This window comes from Pinus tabuliformis, chromosome 7 (genome assembly GCF_031772625.1).
Source record: "Pinus tabuliformis cultivar Carrire ecotype Pingquan chromosome 7, CPIR1, whole genome shotgun sequence".
Classification (NCBI taxonomy): Eukaryota; Viridiplantae; Streptophyta; class Pinopsida; order Pinales; family Pinaceae; genus Pinus; species Pinus tabuliformis.
In genome coordinates, this window is record NC_142293.1 from 1,811,589,021 (window position 1) to 1,811,599,212 (window position 10,192).

The 10,192-nt window shown below is 38.9% G+C and overlaps 1 pseudogene; it reads right to left on the reverse strand.

The window, feature by feature from the left end:
- Positions 1-281: 281 nt before the first annotated feature.
- On the reverse strand, positions 282-5,063 carry LOC149255625 (uncharacterized; annotated as a pseudogene).
- Positions 5,064-10,192: the final 5,129 nt, after the last annotated feature.

The following is a 10,192-nucleotide window of genomic DNA, read 5'->3' on the forward strand; positions in this document are numbered from 1 at the left end:
CTCAACCTAACCATTTTCCATACTACTGATAAATTGAATATATTGAGAACTAAATATACCTACATAACAATTCATGGATAATTGGTTACATCATAAAGAAAAGATTAATAAAATCATATGCAAGAAGCTAAAAACTGTAGTGAACAATTATAAAAGGAAATAGATAAGTTAAATTTACAAAAAGTAAATTGATAAGAAATGCAAGTCAAAGAACCAAAACCATGACAATTAATCGGTGACTATGCAATTGTAGCAAGAGTCGCTATAAAATCCAGGTTCCATTTTCTCTACGATATGTAGGATAGCAGTAATCTATCATTGCAATATTAAAGAAACACTCCTAGAGTTTTCCTCCTCTCTTCAAACTCTAAACTTGGGGCAGAACTCCCAATGAATAATGTGTAAATTAAGAAGCTAACCTCCAACAATGCAAAAATTTAAACCATAGAAGTTCAGCTGGATGCATTAAGTGGGGGCTCTGGGGTCTCTTTTACTGCATTGTGGTTGGAAAGTGAACCAATCTCGTCTGCCATTTTCCTGCTTGACCTTCAAGTATTTTTTCCCTCGGGTCATGCATTTCCTTCACTGGCTTTGCATGTTTGACTAGGGCACAGTTCTCCAGTGTACCTGTACCATCAAAACCATTCTCCTTTGTTACATAAATTGAATCTTGCTTGGGTTCCTGAGGCTCTCCCTTACTCTCCAAATCCCTGTGCTTTTCTTCATTCTCCAACACTAGATCTTTCTTTATGTAACCTTTTTCCCTTGTGGTGCCATCTCTTCTGCCTTCTCATCCATTTTATTTATTTCTTCAGTTTTGGACCCATGTATTTTTTCTTTGTTTTATATTTCCCTTTTGTCATCACTCTCTTCTTCTTCTTCCTTCTTCTTATCAAGATCATCTTTTCCCTTCCCTTCTTCTTCCTTTTTGTGATCAACATCTTCCCCTGTTTCAGCCATATCTTCCCCATGATGAGTATCATGCATTTCCTCTTCCTTACTAGCTTCTACTTATGATTCTTGTTTCTCTGCATCTTCTGAATCTCCTTTTGATTTTATGGATCTCTTTGGTTTCTTCTTTGATTCACTTTTTAGTGTTTTGACTGGTGATTCCTTTACTTTTTCACTTATCCTTGAAGATATCCTTGTTGGTGTTACCTCACCTATGGTAGAAAGAAAATGTCAAATTATATTTTCTAAAAGATACATGCCAATATCCTCACAAAAAGGGTATGGATTTCAAACGGTAAAAAAAAACAAAGACATGTAAGAACACAAGTTCAGATCAGGAAAAACCAATAAAATAACAAACTTTACCTGTGCTCCGAACATAGTTCAGATCAGGAAAAACCAATAAAATAACAAACTTTACCTGTGCTCCAATCAAATTTGAGATAGAAGGCCCTCCTGGATTTGCCTTCAAGTACTGCTCTATTGCCTTTTTTGTCTTGAATTCTTCACCTGTTGGGGTGATAAAAACAACTTCATATGTTTTGGGTGTCCCACCCTTCTTTGGAATAAGCTGGAGTACAAGATATACCATTTAATCTCTATAATCAATTTAGAAATTCAGAAGACTAGCTCATATATGAATCCAAAACCTGTACTGTGCACATTGCATCTACATTATAAAAATTCTTAAACAAGTGAGCAATAAATAATCTTTAGGACATGGATTTATTTGACAACTAGTTAGGGCTTAATCTTTTAAATTTTCCACTCAAAATTTCGATTTGCATTGTGACAGGAAGGCAATAGCTTCCTTTGGGAATGACACAAAAGAAAATTTAAGTATTTGAGTTGGCAAAGCTTAGGGTTGAAATCTTAACACCATGTTCAAGCACCTGCGTTCTCATTGTAGCTTGAGAGGCCCACGCTAACACCTTATCTATTCACTATTTCTCTGGCACTCCTAAAGTCTGAAATTGATTTGGTGAAACATGGGGCTCAAAACCTCACTTCATGCTTATTAAGCACCCAATCCCTATTTATTAGGCACCCACATTCTCCTCTATGTTTGCACCTACATTTCCAACTTATCTCATTTATGTGAACACTCTTGACAATGCCAGCAATCATTGTACAAGAGAAATGTGCAGGGTTAGCAGGAATACTCATCATGGATGAATATGGCGACACGTAAGGAAAGGAGATAGGTAGAAGAATATACGCCACTGAGAACAAAATCAGTTTATATGGCAGAATAAACTATTAACAATTGCATTCTATAGTTTTCTTGGGAGAAAGAGCCGCAGGTATGTGGCTCCATGCGTGGAGGATAGGAGGTCTGTCTAGGCAGCGTATCACTTAATTTTGGGTACAGATTTCCTGTTGAATATAGCCGTTGTCAGAGGAATACATGTTGGATGTTTTTCTGTGCTATTTGGTGAGGTTTATCTTTGTTATAGGCTGCAGGAATAGAGCTGCTACAGTATCTTGTTGCTAAGACTATTTGGTGGGTATGAAGGCATGTATAAGTCCTCTCTAGGATGCATATGCCCAGGCTTGAGTGCAGACAGGTCAGAATTCTTCCATGTAGTTTGGGACTGTTTCAAGATTCGTTGAGGAGGAGCTACCAAGCTCTAAATCAGTGATTGGGTGTCTTCTATGGATAATCGCAGTAATTGAGGGAGAGGAGAATGAGGACTGAAGATGAAAACCCTAACCAGTGACCAGGATTACCATCAACACTTGAAGCTAACTGTGTTTGTGCCCTAACCAGTATTCAAAATTGCAGTATAGAAATATCTAGCATATAGGAGGATATACTTAAAGATTGAAATCTTCTATGATCCTTGGAGATAGGGCCAAGCCTCTATAGATGATTGATTGAAGTATTACAACCCTCATTTTAGAGGACTGTATCATTCTTAAAAGAATAATTTATCTTTGAGATTCTCAGATCCCTGGAACGTTTCAGATGATAGCTATGGTTTCACATCCATCTCATCCCTTTTTGGTTCATTGCATATCACTGAGCATTTAAAGCCAAGTTGTTAAAGGTTATATTGAAGACAGTCCAATTTGAGCATGAGTACTGGATCTTTGCTGAGAGTTTGTTGACAATTTTGAATATAAGGATCAACCTTGATTATCCTATGCAGCATACTTTTTGGGAAATTTTTCAGATCAAGGAGCAATATTAGATAATCAATTATTGTATTGCTCTAACTTTTGCAGTAGTTTTTTTTTGGGGATATATGTATATATATGTTATCAACATAATCCGTCAGGTTTGTGAAGTCATTATGGGAGATGTATTGATCACTTGATATCTCAAGGCAATATGTCCTTTCTTCTTAATACCAACTCTAAGGTTCTGAGTGACCTTGCTCTGAACTTGATTTAAGAATCTTGATCTCTAATGATGATGTAATCCTAGCAACGTTTGATTGATGCTCTTCTTGAAGGTATCTCGGCTCATTGAAATCAACAATTAACTTCCCCACAAGAATTATGGGCTATGCTTAAAATCCTGACCTATTAAGTTTTCTTGTTGGTAAGTAAGGCAACCATATTTTGTGCTAAGAGGTTCAGATTTGAAGATTGAAGTTGAAGCAAACATAAATGTAAGGAATTCTATTACATCTCATATTCGATGCCTTGACAACCTTATCATATCTCTAACCTTGATATCAAATTATAGTGTCATTTACTTCAAAGTCAAATGCCTTATCATATTGTGAAATGTGGCTCTTGGTTGTCAAATCTACTTGACCTTCTCTCTCTTGAATTATTGAAATCATTCAAAGCTAAGAACGAAACATCTCCAAGAGAAAAGGTATCAGCTTGATGGAAAGTCATTGTGAAATCATATAAGTGACAACTGAATTCTGATAGTTTTATGAAGATATGTCTGAGATTCAGGTTGAAAATTGATTGCATGTAGAATTTGTCATGGAATCATTAATAAGTAGAAAAGGGTTTCGCTCTTGTTGTTAAGTTGTATCACTAATACACATCATCGGCTGAATGTTGCGGTGAACCTGTCGGAGGCTGAAACATTCAGATCAAGGACACAACTTTTTTTCGTTGATGAATATGTATAAGGAAATGTTGATATTAGTTACTGTTGTACATGTATAACTATTATCTCTGGAATAAAACTAAGAAGCCTTGTTAAAAAAACAATGCTTGTATGGACCATATTGGTATATTGAGTAATGATGGGGTCGTCCTGGAAGTATGAATATCTGTAGCTATCAAGGATAGTATCCTGTGCAGTAAAGATACAATATCAATGTCACTGTCTATGAATGACATCCCTGTACATGCAGCACAACATCATTTATGATCTATTTTTAGCCCACCATTTTGTATTTTATCACTACAAGTTTAATAGCGGTGGTGATATGTTGTAGGCCCTATATGTTGATGCCTGTGTTACAGGATTGTTCACAATCAAGTTGTAAACCATTAAAATGCATCTTTTGAAGCTTTTATTCTTGAAGAAATATGTCTTCTCCTGATTAAAGAAGAACCTTATCGATTCTTCAGAAAGTTCCTCTTTGGTCTGGAGCTTCCTTGAAGCCCATACGAGAAGCTCAAGAAATTAAACATAGCAAGGCTCTACTATAAAATCTTTGGATTAATAGTAGGTTGAAGACAAACCTATGAATACAATTTGAGTATGAGGGAGCTATGATTCAACTATTGATGACATTTGTCCTACAGATGATAACCCTCTCATTTATCAAAGTAAGAGGGAGATTTTTCTTTAGGGGTCAAGATGAAGGGCTCTAAGATTAAAAGGTTTGATAAGATGGAGATGTTGTTAATTTGGACATAGTCATCTTATGAGGTTTGATTAAATTGTTTAAATGAAGTGTATTCTTCCAAGACAAGATGTTGTTATTTTGAATAGAACAAAAACAATTTGCAAGGCTCCCATGACAAAAGGGACGTACCTTTGTATACCAATAGAAATGGTAAATGTCTTGAACATATTCAACTACAACAAGTTGATTTTCATTATCTGCTTCGTCAATGTTGGGAAAGTCCCCTTCCTCTTCCATGACATCCCGCTCAATGGATCCAGATGCAAGTTGTTTAATAGAAACCATTGGATGGCAATTGGAGCTATGGATTAGATAAACCCTTCACTTGCTTTTGCAAAAGAACAGAGTAAAACTCTATGAATAAAAAGCACCATCTACACATGCTAAAATAAGAGCAGTGGACCAAATGCTCCTAACCTCACTTCTGGCAGTCAATGTTGATGTAAAAGCTCGTGGAAGCCTTGTCTTCCTTTTTGATGCATCAGTCATTGGCATTCTTCTTGAGACACCTTTAGCTACAGGTGGGCAGAACCTAGACTTGGATGCATTTGAAGTAGCTTTGCCTGAGATGTCAACATTTGAAGGCCTTGGTGGTCTCCCTGAAGCTGAAGTACATTTGCTAGAGAGGCCAATAGTAGAAGGCCTCCTTGAAGCTGAAGCATGTTTACCTGAGAGGCCAGTAGTAGAAGACCTCCCTGAAGCTGAAATGTTTTTACCAGAGAGACAATAGTAGAAGGCTTGCGTTGTATCCTTGAACTCGATGGATCATTACTTGAGACCTCAACATTCGAAACCCTAGGCAGTTTGCCTAAAACTGATTCACGTGTATGTAAGGGTCCAACATTGGAAATCTCAGGTGCTTTTTCTAAACCTGCTACATGCTTGGAATTTGAAACCAAAGTTGATCTAATGCTTCCCTTTTCATCTTTGTTCCTTTGTGGCCCTAGTGGCTGAATGGCAGCAAAACAAAACCAATGGAAGTAAAATAAATACATGTAAACCATCCCAACTAAACAGGCAAGAAAAGAGCCCTGTTATTGACCTCAATATATCCACACGTAGTTATCAATTTGAAACAGAGGCCAACGTATAAAGCCTAGTAGTAGTGAACTCATATCATTCACCTCATGCTGCATACTAACATCTGGGGATTGATATATGATAAATAAATCAGGCAGTTGTTTAATCACACACAATTTATACAACCATGGATGATATACATACCAGACGCTGACTTTGTTGTAGCACTCGTATTCTTGACATCGACACCAAACCTCCTACACACCCAATTCTAATTGTTAACTCTAATTTGTAAAAAACCCCAAAATATTTGCAAAAGACTAGAGCATCATATTGGGAAGCTGAATCTACCTTGGAATTTTCTTATCAGTAAGTTGATTCTGCTTCCTTTATTTCCTGTGGACATAGAATTACACACCCAAAGCGTCACATACAACATTTTTCTTCATCAGCCCCCGCTAGAAGATGGTTTAAAATGCCTGAATAAGCATATGGCTAGAGAAAAATGCTTGACCAGAGAGGCTAAGCTCACAATCAAAACTTCTTTATAAAACTGAAGTTTCCACTATGTGCTAATAAAACATGAGTACTACATAAGGGTTTTGCAATTTTTTTAAAAAATACATATGTTCTAGGAATGAAAAAGCTTGCTTACTCTAGCTTGATCTCATCACCCCCATTGGGTTTTGAAGCATGGAACCCTAGGTTCCCAATGTCTGATAAAACCCTTCTAGGCCTCGTTTCGGCCCGCGTCACCACTACATCACAAAGCATGCATACAACCTCTATCAAATCAATCTTTGTTTTACACTAGTCATATAGAGCCATTGATATTCATATAAACACTAATAAAGATGTACTACATATTTGCTAATATTAGGTTTTGGTATGGGGTTTGGACAACAGAATACTGTAAAATACCTTTGCTAGCCATGGGTCTGTTGGGTTTCGCCGCCCTATTTTCGATTCCAACTTTGGTTTGCTGAAAAGACAAACAGAAAGCATTCAGTAACTATTGAACAATCAAACCTGTTGGGTTGTGTTATATTCTTTCCACGACTAACCTACGTAGTGAAACGGGGGGTTAGAGGGGGGCGGTAGCCCCCCTTCGTTGCGCCGATTGCGCAGTGGGGGGGTCACAGGGGCGAACCTACCTATGGTTTTGTGCATGATTTTGGCACATGGTATTGGACGCGATGGTTTTTCGGTCCATGGTATTGGATGCTTCGGCATGTATAAATATGTATTGTAACATTGAAAGGAATATAATGAAAAATAAAGCTGGTAGTCCCGGTTTTGGGATCCAGGGAAAAATCTCTGTGCATATGTGTTTTATGGGTTATGCTCTCACATTGTTTATTTTCTTTGTTTAAGAATTCGTATGCAGGTAATTTATGTACAGGGTTAAAACCTACATTTGGTATCAGAGCTGTTTTGGCTTCAAGGGGACGCCTTTGTTGCTGAGGGGTTTCGCTCGGGCCTGTGGTAGATCCTGTTCAGTGGGAGATCTGCGAGATCGATTCTGGTGGTGAAAGAAGATGGCGAGCAGTGGAAAGATCGAGATTGAGAAGTTCAATGGTCAGAGTTTTGAGTTGTGGAAACTCAAGATGGAGGATCTATTGGTCGATAAAGATCAGTGGATCGCAGTAGATCCGGGTACTAAACCATCGGGAGTGACCGATGAAGAATGGAAGAAATTGGATCGGAAGGCAAAGAGCACAATACGATTGTGTGTCTCAGATTCAGTATTGTTGAATGTATCAGGGGAAGCTACGGCAAAGGCTTTGTGGGTCAAGTTAGGGACTTTGTACCAATCTAAGTCTCTCGTGAATAAACTGTTCCTGCGGAAAAAGCTGTATAACCTGAGGATGAAAGATGGAGACTCGGTGACAGAGCATCTGAATGCGTTTAATACTGTGGTAAGTCAATTATTATCTGTTGATATTAAAATTTCAGATGAAGATAAGTGCATCAGTCTATTGTGTTCTCTACCAGACTCGTGGGATAGTCTGGTTATTGCAATAGGTAGCAATGCAACTGCTTTGCAGTTTGATGAAATAGTCTCAGCCTTGCTGACGGAGGAGATGAGACAAAAGAATATGGACAACCAGAATGGTGATGCCTTGTCTGTACGAGGATGGTCCCAGAACAGAAACAAAAATAAGTCATCGAGTGGGAGATCTAAATCTAGAGGGAGATCTAAATCTCCAGGAAAACCTACAAAGGTGGTGTGCTGGAAATGCGGAAGGAAGGACACTTCAGAAGAGATTGTAAATCTAAAGCTCCTGATAAAGGAAAGGGATCTGATGATGCTCCTTCTGCAGAGGCGAAAACCACCTCAGATGAAGGTGGGGATGTGTACTTTGCTTCTTCAACTACACATGTAGATCATGAGGCATGGTTGATTGACTCAGGTGCATCCTTTCACTTCACTCCCCATAGAGAGTGGTTCTGCGAGTATGAGAAATACGATGGTGGTGATGTCTTCTTAGGAGATGATAGGAAGGCTAGAATCATTGGTCGGGGAAAAGTAAAGTTGAAGTTGCAAGGTGGAAGGGTTAGAACACTTCCGGTGTTCTACATATTCCTGCATTGGCCAGAAATCTGATTTCTGTAAGCAAGTTGGATGATGCAGGTGTAAAGACGGTGTTCGAGAAAGATACCTGCAAGATGGTTCGAGGAGCACTGATATTGATGCGGGGAGTTCGGACTGGAACTCTGTACAAGCTGCAAGGTAGCACTGTTGTTGATGGGTGCAATAGTTCTATGGTTCCTGAAAATGGAGTAGAAAATCTAGTGGTCTCTGGAGAGAAGACCATGTTGTGGCATCAAAGGCTTGGACATATTGGAGAGAAGGGCCTTCGAATACTTCATGGTAAAGGTATGGTAGAAGGTATGAATGATAGCTCTCTGGATTTCGATTTCTGTGAAAATTGTGTGTATGGGAAGCAGAATCGAGTGAGTTTCCCCTCTGGTGGTAAGAGGACGAAACAGATATTAGAGCTTGTGCATAGTGATGTGTTTGGACCTGTGAAGGTTCCATCACTGGGTAAGTCTGTGTACTATGTATCATTCATAGATGACTTCTCAAGGAATACATGGATATATTTCCTTAAGAAGAAATCTGAAGTCTTTGACAGGTTTAAAGAATTTAAGGCTCTGGTGGAAAATCAGACAGAGAAGAAGATAAAGGTGTTGAGGACAGATAATGGTGGAGAATTTTGCAGCAAGGAATTTGAAGAATTTTGTAAGAAGTGTGGTATAGCACAGCAGAAGACTACTCCATATACACCTCAGCAAAATGGAGTCGCAGAAAGAATGAACAAGACGTTGATGGAAAGGGCAAGAAGCATGCTCAGTGGTGCCGGGTTAGGACAGGAATTCTGGGCAGAGGCGGTGGATACTGCACGTTACCTGATCAACAGATCACCCTCATCAGCGTTGGAGGATAAGACTCCACAAGAAGTATGGACTGGTAAGAAACCCTCTCTTTCACATCTGAGGGTATTTGGATGTGATGCATATGTACATGTTCCAAAGGAGAAACGAACCAAGTTGGATAGTAAATCTGAAAAGTGCATCTTTATTGGGTATAAGGATGGTTTAAAGGGTTATAAGCTTTGGAACCCAGTCACACGGAAAGTTGTGTACAGCCGAGATGTGGTGTTCAGAGAGGTAAAAGATGTTATTCAATCTGAAGTCCAACCAAAGGAACCTGAGAAGATAGAGTTTGAGCCAAAGGAGGAAGAATCAGACTCTGCAGCAGAGGAGGAATCAGAAGATGAAGAGACACAAACTCCGGCTGTGAGAAGATCAGGTCGAGAAAGAAGGCAGCCAGAAAGGTATAGTCCATCTGCTTTCAGTTCAAATTTTGCTTTGTCTGTTACTGATGATGATCCCAGAACTGTGAAGGAAGCAGTGGATTCAGAGGATGGAAAACTCTGGAAAGAGGCCATGGTTGATGAAATGGCATCTTTGCACAAAAATGAGGCTTGGGATCTGGTAGAGTTACCGGCTGGAAGGAAACCCATTGGCAGCAAATGGGTGTTCAAGAAGAAGACTAATGCAGAAGGAAAGGTGGAGAAATACAAAGCTCGGTTGGTAGCAAAAGGTTATTCCCAGGTGCCGGGAATTGATTTTGGTGATATTTTTTCTCCTGTTGCCAAGGTAGCTTCTATTAGATTACTTTTATCTGTTGCTGCTGCTTTTGATTTTGAGGTAGAACAGATGGATGTGAAGACAACATTTCTTCACGGGGATTTGGAAGAGGAAATCTACATGAGGCAACCTGAAGGCTTTGCGGTGAAGGGTAAGAAAGAACTGGTATGCAAGTTAAAGAAGTCTCTGTATGGGTTAAAACAGTCACCAAGGATGTGGTATCAGAAATTTGATAC